General features: G+C 43.1%; 1 protein-coding gene across 17 annotated transcripts in view; it reads left to right on the top strand.

The window, feature by feature from the left end:
- CADPS (calcium dependent secretion activator) overlaps window positions 1-12,620 on the top strand; it is a 489,813-nt gene that overhangs the window by 144,926 nt on the left and 332,267 nt on the right. The gene's annotated exons all lie outside the window — the stretch shown is intronic.

The raw sequence follows: 12,620 nt of genomic DNA, 5'->3' as shown, positions 1-12,620 counted from the left end.
CAGAGAGTATAGTCTTACCACACGCCCAGCAGAAAGGAGAACCAGAAATACCTGGCAGGCAACACTAATGGCCACCAGAGATGCAAAGAAGGTCTCCCTTCCTTGTTGATGTAGAATGAGAAAGTGTTAAAGGCAGGATATACAAGGCTACCCAGCACTTGGCAGAAAACAACAACAATAATAACATTGAGGTGATAGTGACTACAATTTGGATTATGCTTATCATGTATCAGACAACTCAATTCTCACACAACAACCCAATAAGGTAAATACTTTTATTCTTTTCATTTTAAAGATTGTGAAATTGAGATGCAAAATGCTTAAGTAACTTGCCTAAAACCACACTAGTGAGTAGCAGACCTGAGATTTCATCCAAGGTCTGTCTGATATTAAAGACTGAGCTCTTAGACCCCACTTTATAAATCAGTTTGGCTGGTGTGCAAACTACCTTCTCTCATTCTGGGGTTAAATGAGCAAGTTATCTCCCCTGTAACCTACTCTGCACCTTTGTGGTTTCAGTTAAGGGCATTTGCAGATGCCTTCTATCTGTCCACTCCCTGACAATTTTTCTTAGTGGATTCCACCATTCCTAGAACATTTGGAGGAAGCCCTTAGTCACTCCATCATGAGGGTGATCATGCTCAGAGAAACAAGTAAAATCTGTTTCCAAACATTGAGAGAGAGCAATGAGCTCCACATCAATTTGGGTACTAAGAAAACTGACACACTGAATCAGATAGTGGAGTCAGGAATGTGAATCTTTTGAATGCTATGACCACCCTACTTGAAGTAGATCCAGATGCTAAGGCCAAGGGGTTAAATACAAAAGCAATGATAGAAAGGATTAGAATTTATGCTAGGTCTTAGTATAAGTGTGCATTATCTTGCATTATCTTTGTGTTAATACCACCATTTTATAGATGAGAAAAGTTGTGAAAAGTGAACTAACCAAGGTCACCCAGCAGGTTTTTGGAGGGATTCCAGATTTCATTCCAAATTGCAAGCAGTTATCCACCCTACTGGGCACAAGAAGCTGCTTAAAGTTTTAAACATACCCTGTCATCTCTTTCTAGATTTCCCTCTGCCCCCAAGTCAAGCTCACAATATTTATTTTAAAGATAACAGAGAATAAAACACAGTTATGTTTCACTTTCTTCCTCCTTTGGTTAAAGGGGTTATCTGAGAATATTAAACACAAGCAGTCAGGCTTTGCCAAGAAGCCTCCAGAATGAGATAACTCAGTCACTTATGTTATTATCACTAAGAGAACATTTACATTTGGAAATGAAACAACAATGAGTCCAAAATCTCCCTCAAACTCCAGCTCTAGTTTTCAATGCCATATTTGAGGTGGGTGCGGAAGACCTTTGGTAACAATTATTTGTAAAGGAGAAAGTTAAGGAAATGAAGAAATAGTCAGAAAAAGGAAAACTGAGATTTGGCTCAGCATCTTCCAGAAAAATTAAATGAATTTATTTAAGGAAAAAGTGAGATGAGTGTTAGATGTATGAAAAACTTTCCTAATTAGGTTGTAAACAGATTGTTAAAGGTAGTAAGGAACATATAACATCCACCTCCCTGCAGATGTCCCAGAAGAGGACAATCTTTGCTGGGGGAAACAGCCCAGATGGTAGAAAGAACATGGACTTTGCAAACAGACCCTTTTGGATTTGAATTTCAGCTCTGTCGTTTATTAGATTGGTGCAAAAGTAATTGCTGTTTTGCCCTTAAAAATAATTGCATAAACCGCAATTTCTTTTGTGGCAGCCTAAATATTAGCTGTTTGACCTTGGACAGCAACTTCATGTTGATAAGCCTCAATTTCCCCACCTGAAAAATAACAGTACCATATGCTCTATTGGCCCTGTAAAGTTATAAACACAATCAAAGGATGCAATGTATATATGGCCATTTCTAATCTGATAAGAGCTAAACAAACACAAGCGGAACCAAAATTGAGTTTGTGTCATTTCTCAAAACCTACTCTTGCTCCTGAACTTACAGAAAAAGAACAAGATTATCAGCCAGAACATTTCATTTTAGTGTCACTCTGGGTATAAGTGAGCTAAGTATTTGAGGAGAAGCTTCATCAGAATTTCCATTTCCTGTATCCAGTTCCCATCAGATGAATCACAACTCCCAGAATGGAAATGTTAGCTTCTAAGTGAATGTTAGTTCTGTCCCTCTAGACAATGGTTATAAAAGGCCTCCATGGTTTTCTCATCCAGTGTTGTATTAGTAGTATTGTTTGCAAAATAATTCCTCTAAATGAGGAAAAGTAGGAAGCCCCACATCTCTGCAGGTGCCTCCTTAACAGGGCATTGCATACTTTCACAGACAGCTGTTGAGAATGACAGTTTCTTTTGTTGAAGAGGCTACCCATTTTAGAGTCTGTGACTATTGCTATGGAGACAACTGCAAAATCAGAGAAAAGCTGGGTATTGGGCCTGTAAAATCAACAATGCTCCACAGATTCCTCACCAACTAAACCTGTTCTTACAAATTAGTTTTGCCTGTTTTGAACTTCATATAAATGAAATTGTAAAATATCCTCTTGTGTCTGCCTTCTCTTGATCGACTTCACATCTATGAGATTTATTGATATTGTTGCAGGTAACAGTAGTTTGTTCTCCTTCACTGCTATGCAGTATTCTGGTTTGTGTGACTATACCACAATGTATTTATTCATTCTACTGTTGATGAACATGTGGGTGCTTCTAGTTTGAAGCTACTATTAATAAAATTGTACTGAAATACTCCTATACATGCTCTTCGGTGTATGCTAGCACTTAATTCTTATTTCTTTTGGATAGAAGCACAGGAATGGAATTCTGGAGACAGACATCTAGATATCTGTAAATAGATACTCAGCTTTAGTAAATAGTGCCAGGAAGTTTTCCAAGGTGCTTTTACTAATAAGCACAGCTACCAGCAATCTAAGACAGTCTAGGTGCTTTCTGTTTTCACTTCCAAAATAGGCCTTACCTGTGTGATCTTAAAGCAATGACTTCTTTTTAAAGAGTTGCATGCAAAAACCTGTATAAGTCCATGTAACTCCCAGATGCCTACCAAAGCCAGATAGAAACTTGAATAGAGCAAGAACTTGACTCTGTTGTGGAAAGTTTTACTAATCTTACTGTGCCATTAAGAAAGAAGAACTTTTGTGTGAGGGTTTGTTGGTTGGTAGGAAGCAGAAGGGTTAATTACCTTTGGTAAATAGTGTTTTTGCTTCCTTTGGCCAGATCCTTTATTATTAGCAATTGATCAATACACTTAATGCGTCACTCAAAGCTATTGCACATCGCCTGTATAACCAGACACTGAGCAATCTTGGGTTCCTGTAATTAAAGATAAAGCAAATTAGCTTTCCTAGTAAAGATAATTCCATGTCTCCTCTAGTGAGGGCTGAGTCCATGGCCCCTGACAGAAGGAGGTAAATACTCAATCCACCTGATATTTGTGGCTAAGGCCTGGTCTACTGAGAAACTCAGGGTTGTTTTCATTCAGTCCAAGGGGTATAACCCCTTAGTCTGGAACCAACATTTTATTACAAATTTGAATATAGGAGAGTCAAGGAGGAACAAATCCATTACTTACGCTATGAGGAGAAATGAAGGAAATTCTTCCAACCAAATGGATTCAAAAGCCCTTCCACGGACCTAAAGTGGACATCTCTGTCCCTGTTGTCCTTCCCAAGGTGGATTTATGCCAGGCCAGAGTTACCAACAATAGCTGCAGACAGTGACTGCCCAAAGGCTTCAATTACCCAAGGATGGAGCTTCAAAAATATCTGTGTTCCTCCTTCACCCTGTTGATTCCCCTCGTCTTTTCGTTCTATGCTCTGCCTTTGGTCAGAGTAGCATTCTTCACCATAGGCCATCAGCCTCCTCCCTTCTCAGTGGTCAGGGAGCAGGCGACTTGACACCATGTGGTGAGCCTAGTGTCCAAAGCCAGACTCTGGCAGGTTCTAGCAACATGACCTTGGGCAAACTGCTTATGACTCAATGCCTCAGTTACCCTGTCTTTGAAATGGAGAGTGGTGAGAATGCCTGCTAGTAAGGCACTGAGTGTCAAGTGAGATCCTATAGAATGCCATGATACATGTTTTCCTTGGCCACTGCTACCATGAGTTAGGTGACTGCTCTAAAGCATTGATTTAGGAGCAAGACCTAGTGTATTTTTCTTCAGCAGTTAGTACAGATTTGCTTGTGAGCTTCCTACATAGTATAAACTAAGTAAATAATAATAATAGCAAAGGTACCAGTGTTTCCTATATGCCAGCAATGTCTAAACATTTTGCACATATTAACTCATTTTGTCATCATACAACCCCGTGAGGTGGGTGCTATTATCATTCTTGCTTGAATGGTTGAGGAAACTGAGTTGTTAAATAAACTGTTCACGATCATAGAGCTAATTAGTGCAAGAGCCAGGGTTCAAACCTGGAGGGTCTAGCCCTGCTATACTAACTTTTCCTTTGAACATTTATGGAATAATTGATCCGGGCTGAAGATTATTGTTAGGAATTAAACGTACAGAGAAATGTCTAAACCTGCACTGTCCAGTACCATAGTCATTAGTCATATGTCACTAATCCAACTTCAATTAAAATTTACTCAAAATAGAAAGTAATTCCTCTATCACACTGTACACATTTCAGATGCTCACTAGCCACTTAGGGCTGTTAACTACCATCTTGGAGAGTGCGGGTGTGGACTGTTTCCATCACTGCAGACAGTTCTACTAGATTTTAGATTTTTAATAAAGGATGCAAGAGAGAGAAGTTCAGGTTGGGTTTTGAGAAGAAGATTGGGAATTCCAAGGCTGGTAGTCCAGAAGGATGGGAAAGGAACAAAGGCAGACAACTGGAAGTCTTCCAGCAGGCAGACAGGCTGGCCAGGCCACCTGGGGAGCCTGGGGCTCGCTGGCACAGAGCACTCTCACTACAGTCAGACATGCCTGGGGTTCAAACCCAGGCTCTGCCAAGAATTAGCTATGAAATTCAAGCAGATCATTTTGCATCTATTTCCCCAAGTGTGTTTCAGCTTATCCTGAGGATAGCTGAGGGGTCCTTGGAGGGTTTTCAGCAGTGGAGAGGTATGATCAGATGTGTCTTTTCGGAAGCTATCTTTTGAAGGTTTCGTGGAGAGGAAGAGACAAATATGAGTTGGGGAAATGAGGATGCTGGTTCTTATGTGTGGGCCCTTGGGCTGATGACAGTTCTTGGCAGAGTTTTCACTGATGCATTGCTAAATGAGGAAGGTAAAGGCTGTGTGTGTGTGATGCGTGACACCACATACATGAGAATACCAACAGTCCCAATTGTACTTTCTTGAGAATGCTTTTTTATTTGGAAACTACTGCTTTTCTACTTTTTTTTGGCACTAAAATTCCTTTTGTTTATGAAACAATGTTCACAGTAGAATAGTAAATAGTAGGAATTTTTTATGTCATTACCAGACAGAATTAAATGTATGTCTGTGCCTTGATTCGTTTGTTTTTAAACTGTTACTGTTTCTTAGTTCATGAAATCCCCAAACCTGGGAATTTCTGAGCTGCATGCCATCGCAGTGGTACCCAGTGAGAGCTGATGAGTTCATAGGTAAAAGGGAGGCAGGTTTGAGAGTGACTGAGATAAAAGCTCGTAGACATGTGGATGAGGAAAAAATCGAGGAGGAGGGAATACAGGAAAGGCGGTGGTCTCCAAAGAGCCCATGGTGAATGAAAGTGCAGCAGAGACAGTGAGTAAGGACCTTGAACCCTGCTGCAGAGTCATCCCTGTTTCTATTTTGCCCCTGTTTCAGAGGAGCTCCTGAGCATTCTTCCTGAGCACAGATACATCAAGGTTAAGTGCTTGCAGGGAAACAGCTGGCGCCCATCTCACTGCACCAGCAAGCCACAGGCACAGCTTCCTTGGACACAGCAGTGCCCACATGAGGCCATCTGAACTGTGACAGCCTCCACCCAGTGCTCTTCCTCCACCCTGCCTCGGGCATGTGGCCCTAGGCAAAGGCTTTCCAAGGCCTCCCACTGAATTATGACCTCTCTGAGACCGTGGCTACCTCAGTGCCTCTCCAGACAGAGCCTGCAGAGGCAGGAGAGGAAGCCAGCGAAGTGTCAGTGTGCAGGGAGCTGCCAGGCTCAGAGCAGCAGGCTTCTCGCATTTTAAGCAGCATATGCAAATTAAATTAGCAAGGGTTCCACTTCATCTCCTGAGCCGCTCAGACACACTCCCCAATAATTCCCAAGCCAAACTGACCCAGTTTGAAATTAAAATCAGGTTTATTTTTAGAGGAATACATTTCCCCTTGCCTTGGTCTCAGTGGATGTTTGTTTGTTTTTTTCCTTTGGATTTTTTTTTTTTTTTTTTTTTTTTGCTATTTGGCCTGATAAACATCCGAGTACATTATCCCCAGACCTGTGGAGTCTCTGACAGCTACTGGATAGATCAAATGCATAGTAGAGTCTAGCTCATGTATATTCAGATAGCAGAGGTGAGCCCCACATGCCCTCTTGTGTGAAAGGAAGGCTGTCTACACTGTGTCCATTTTCCTCCACCCATCTGCAACCTTAAGGCTGGCATCAGGGTCCCCTGAACTGGAAAAGCTTTGGAGTTTAAGATGATATAGAGCCTGGTCACACTCGGGTTCAGCAGAATCTACTGGCATTCATCGGAGACCTATAACATCTTCTCTTGATAAAAATCTAGTGGATATGAATTGCCTCCTTGCAGCTGGGTTTAAGAATGTTTTTCATCCTAGCTAAAGGCACTGTACTTTTCCTTTGTATCACTTTCTACAAGAAATTATTCCCATAATTGCGTGGTTAACATCTGCTCCTTTTTCTCAAACATGGGAGCTTTCCGATGGCCCCAGCTTGCATCCATTACCTCAAAGCCTAGTACTACATTAAGTCCTCAACAAATGGATAAAAGTAGCTGCTACATCAGTGGTTCTGAGCTGGGGGCAATTTTGACACCATCATCTTCCTCTCCCAGACATGTGTCAGTTTTTTATCAACTGGGGGTAAGGGGGTTTTTCTACTGGCATCTAGTAAAGGCCAAAGGCCAGCATGCTGCAAAACGTCTCACAGGGCACAAGACCCTCACAGCCCCCACCACACACACAGACACACCCCCACAAAAAACAATTACCCAGCCTCAAATGTCAGTCATGATGAGGTCGAGAAACTATATGCTGGATCAATCTGTTCGTGTGTGGTTATGCCTAAGTAGGGCAGGTTTTCTCTTTCAATTATGGGAACTATTGGGTAATCATTTTTTGGTCATAGTTGGAGAGACAATCACCTTCGCCAGAAAAGAAGCTGTTTATCTTAGATTTTCCTCAATGGAGCAAAGACAGAAGTTGATTTACTCAAAGGCAAATGAGCCTGTGAAAGCCTTGCAACAACTCACTTTCTGGCTCCAGTCTCCACCTGCGTGGCACAGGATCTCAGCCAGCCCCTGAATCTCCCTCAGCTACTTCTGAGACGTTCATGAGATGTTCACTTGGGCTTATGTCCTTGTTTGTGAAGCCACTTGAGGGTGGTCTTCACCACACCACTGTGGCCACTGTCCTCCATAAAGGTTCTGGCTCCCTTCCAGGATCCTGTCTGCAGGGACCTCCAAAGCTGCAGAGCCTTGAGGTGCCCTGCAGCCTTCGCCTTACCAAGTCGGCATGGCCATCTTCCACAGAGAGGTAGGAAGAAGCCCCTCTCCCTAATTCTGTGTGAAATCTTTGCTCAACACAGGCCACAGTGAACATTCTAGAGCCAGACGAGCTAAGTAAAAATTCAGAGGCTGCCACTTACCGGTTTTGTGACTTTGGACAAGATACTTAACCCTTTCAAGCCTGCATTTCCGTAACTATAATGACAGTGCCAACCCCATCAGGTGGTTATGAGCACTGAATGAGGAGATGCATGCATCCGTAGTGGAGTTTCTAGCACCTCACAGCTAATATTTGTTGAGTGCTTTCTATTACTGTGGTGTTGTTCTTATGTGGTTGTCATTAGCATCATGTTTTAAAGCCAGACGGGGATTCACAACCAGGATCTGGCACTATTGGCTGCATGACTTGGGCAATTACTTAAACTTCCCCTGCCTCTGTTTCCTCATTTGCAAAATGGGGATTTAAAATAGTACCTACTTCATAAGGTTGATGTGAACATTAAATAAATTAAATAGAATCATGTGCGTAAAGCCTTTAGCATAGTGCCTGGCAATAGTAATAACAATTACTGTCATATAAATTATTTAAATAATTATTCACTAAAAGTAAGTAATGCTTTGTTTGGCTTTTTTGTTAAATCTAAGTTGGAAAGATCTGTCAAACTAGATATTGACAATGTTGTAAAGCAGCAGAACAGTCTGGAAGTTGTCTGTTTCAGGAAGCTTCACAGCAGTCCAGTTAAAGTGTTTTCTGAATTCCTTAGGAGGCAGTGATATGGTGGTCTCCGAATCTATATGCTCACCTACCCACAGCTTGGAGCACTGAACTTCAATTTTCCAACTTTCCTACTGTTGTTTGGGTACAAGGACAAATTCTCCTCCACAGTAAAGTAATTTCCTCCATAAAATCTGCTCCGGAGTAAACCCTGGCTAAATTGCCCCCGGTGAACAGTATTGTTAGACATACGCAGTTAGGGGTCCTGGTGGTTTTCTCACCAACAAAAATCTCTTGTGGGAGAATGGTCCCACTATCCTGAGATACTGGCCGCTCTGATGAGCAAAAGCACTTTATGCCTTCTTCCTTCACACAGAGACCTGGATATCTATTTTTTTCTTTCTTTCTTTCTTTCTTTTTTCTTCTACCTTTAAAAAAAAAAAAAAAAAACACCTAACAATATGATGGACACTATGGATAGAATGGTAATTCACAATATGTGGGCTTTGAAGTAAAGCAGAATCGGGCCCCATCTCTTACAAACAAGCTGATTTTGCATAATTTGCTTGGCTTCCTTGAGCCTAATTTCTCTATCTTATACTGAAATTAAAAATGTTTTTCCCTGGGGCCAGGTCAGTGGCTCATGCCTGTAATTCCAGCACTTTGGGAGGCTGAGGCAGGAGGGTCACTTGAGGCCAGGTGTTTGAGACGAGACTGGACAACATAGCAAGACACCATTTCTACAAAAAAAATAATAATTTTCTAAAAATTAGCTGAGTGTGGTACATGCATGTCTGTGGTCCTAGCTACTCACGAGGCTAAAGTGGGAGGATTGCTTGAGCCCAGAAGTCCCAGGAATTCAATGTTATGATCTTGCCTCTGCACTCCAGTCTGGGCAATAGAGCAAGACCATGTTTCAAAAAAAAGCAAAAATACCCCCTGGTACCATTCCTGCATTCTTGTGAGGTTGAAATGAAATAGATAATTCCTATAAAGCCTATATCTGACATGTGATAACTTTTCAACAAGTTTTTATGATTGTTATTGTTGTTGCTGTAGTTACTTTTTGATTAAGGAAGTTTAGATTCAGCTCTTCCATCAGTTACAACTCAAACTCTCAGCACCTTAAAAGAGAAGCATTTGTTTCTTTGTTGTGTTTTGTGTCCACCGTCAGTTGACAGAGACTCTGTTAGCCTATGTCTCAGGCTGATGGTGCAGCCCCTGTTTCAAATGATGCTCCCACGGTGCCAGAGAAAAAAAAGCTCTGGAGGGTCTTTCATCAGAAAATACAGGTTTCAGCCTAAAAGGGACACAGAGCACTTCTGCTCACAACTCATAGGCCTGAAGTAGTCATGTAACCCCACCAAATCCCAAGGTTAAACGTAGTCAAATCCTACCATGCTCCCAGAAGGTGGAGAGCTGGAAATGCTTTCCTAACAACTGAATGATGAATGACCATCACAGCCATTTAGTTAGTGTAATGGTAGGGTGAACCTTTCCTTAGACAATGGCTACATTTTTCAGGATATGTACTTTCCAGGAATGCACCCTTATTTGCAGATTACCCAATTATTTATATGTAACAAATCCTTGCTAAAGGTGGGCACTGTGTTTGGCCCTGAGGATCTAATGGTAAGCAAACACAAGTAAAGTCCCTGCACTGCATACCGTACAGATCATTGAGGGAGACACAAGTTAATTTAAATACCACACCAGGGAGTTTATAGTTATAAATTGAGATTAAAATGCTGAGGAAAGAAACAGAAAGCTCTGTGACGGAATCTGATATAGTCTGTGGGGTCAGGGGTAGTTTCTCCTAACTGGTGCTTGAGTTTGGTACGTAAAGGATGAGTAGGCTTTCACTAAGTGAAGTAGGAAGGGCAGGAGAAACATTTAGGATGGAAGGAACAGCATGTGCCAAGGCCCTGTGCCAGGAGAGTGTCTAGATGTCACAGGGGTGGAAAGAAGGTCTGTAGGGCTAGAACAGGGCCCAGGAGGGGTATGATAAAAGACAGTGCCAGAAAGGCAGACAGGGGCTAAGCCATGCGGATCCCAGCTGAGGTCTCTTCAGGATCTGAGTCATTATCTCTACTGATCTGAAGCCTTTGAGGGACTCAGCTCATGTAAGGGATTGATATATAAACCCAGACGGCTTCACCAGGACCTCTGAATGTACAAAGGAGTCCCTGTGTTTGGAAGGCCTTCTGATTCCTTTCCCTCACCAAAACCATTCTGCAATCACAGGTCCGTGCTTTACCTGTGACATTTTAAAGCAAATATCCTGAGCCTCTCTCCAAACCCAAAGCCCAGAGCCAGCATCTGTACAACAAATGTGTCCCTCTCTGTTTGCACTTCTCACATTCAAGGAGGCCTCCCACGGACTCTGGGAAGGAAATGTGATATCCACGCACAGCAGTGCCACTGCCTGCAGAGAGCAAAATTCTCCTAATGTGGCTGACAATATGTTGTTCCCCCCTGGGAATGTGGGTTGCACTCTGTCTTTCAGAAATGTAGGATTGGAATGTGTCATCTCCTTAACCTTGGAGGATTGGAGGTTGTAGATCTGCTGCCAAGCTGACTCAACCTACTGAGCCCACCCCAGTCTCATGTCTACACATGAATGAGAATAACTGAGCCATAGTTACTCAACTAGGAAACATCTAGGATTCTCCAACTGGCATTCTAGGAATACCACCTGGCTGTTCTAGAGAAGACAAGAAGCTTAGATTTTGCCCTTTGGACCTGTACAGAAAAACAGCAAGTTCTCTGGTCATTTCTCTTTGAGTTCAAAGATAACAGTCTAGAAAGGCTTTACAGGTAGAAATTGTTTGACCTATGTAGCTTCGGAAAAAAAGTTCCTGGTTCATAGTGGTCTCTCAAACATTTACATGAGTAGATTTTTTAAAAAAAATGTATTCATTCATTCATTCATTCACCAAGACATCATGTATTGAGCACCTACAATGAGTCAGACATGGTGCTGGAAAGGTGATAAATGGGTTCTTGGCTCTAGGGAGCTTTCATTCTGCTAAGAAAGCACAGACAATAAACATGTGACTAATGAAATAAGATTGCAGATGGTAGTAAGTGCTATGAAATAAGTAAAAGAAGACAATAGATAGCATGTCAAGAAAAGGGGGGGGGGGCGGAGCAAGATGGCCGAATAGGAGCAGCTCCAGTCTCCAACTCCCAGCGTGAGCAACACAGAAGACCGGTGATTTCTGCATTTTCAACTGAGGTACTGGGTTCATCTCACTGGGGAGTGCCGGACGATCGGTGCTGGTCAGCTGCTGCAGCACGACCAGCGAGAGCTGAAGCAGGGCGAGGCATTGCCTCACCTGGGAAGCGCAAGGGGGAAGGGAGTCCCTTTTCCTAGCCAGGGGAACTGAGACACACAACACCTGGAAAATCGGATAACTCCCACCCCAATACTGCGCTTTAAGCAAACAGGCACACCAGGAGATCATATCCCACACCTGGCCGGGAGGGTCCCACACCCACGGAGCCTCCCTCATTGCTAGCGCAGCAGTCTGTGATCTACCGGCAAGGCAGCAGCGAGGCTGGGGGAGGGGCGCCCGCCATTGCTGAGGCTTAAGTAGGTAAACAAACCTGCTGGGAAGCTCGAACTGGGTGGAGCTCACAGCAGCTCAAGGAAACCTGCCTGTCTCTGTAGACTCCACCTCTGGGGACAGGGCACAGTAAACTAAACAAACGCAGCAGACACCTCTGCAGACGCAAACGACTCTGTCTGACAGCTTTGAAGAGAGCAGTGGATCTCCCAACACGGAGGTTGAGATCTGAGAAGGGACAGACTCCCTGCTCAAGTGGGTCCCTGACCCCTGAGTAGCCTAACTGGGAGACATCCCCCACTAGGGGCAGCCTGACACCCCACACCTCACAGGGAGGAGTACACCCCTGAGAGGAAGCTTCCAAAGCAAGAATCAGACAGGTACACTCGCTGTTCAGAAATATTCTATCTTCTGCAGCCTCTGCTGCTGATACCCAGGCAAACAGGGTCTGGAGTGGACCTCAAGCAATCTCCAACAGACCTACAGCTGAGGGTCCTGACTGTTAGAAGGAAAACTATCAAACAGGAAGGACACCTACACCAAAACCCCATCAGTACATCACCATCATCAAAGACCAGAGGCAGATAAAACCACAAAGATGGGGAAAAAGCAGGGCAGAAAAGCTGGAAATTCAAAAAATAAGAGCGCATCTCCCCCGGCAAAGGAG

This window comes from Macaca fascicularis, chromosome 2, assembly GCF_037993035.2.
Source record: "Macaca fascicularis isolate 582-1 chromosome 2, T2T-MFA8v1.1".
Lineage (NCBI taxonomy): Eukaryota > Metazoa > Chordata > Mammalia > Primates > Cercopithecidae > Macaca > Macaca fascicularis.
The sequence above is the reverse complement of the archived record's forward strand: the minus strand, read 5'-3'. Positions and strand labels throughout refer to the sequence as shown.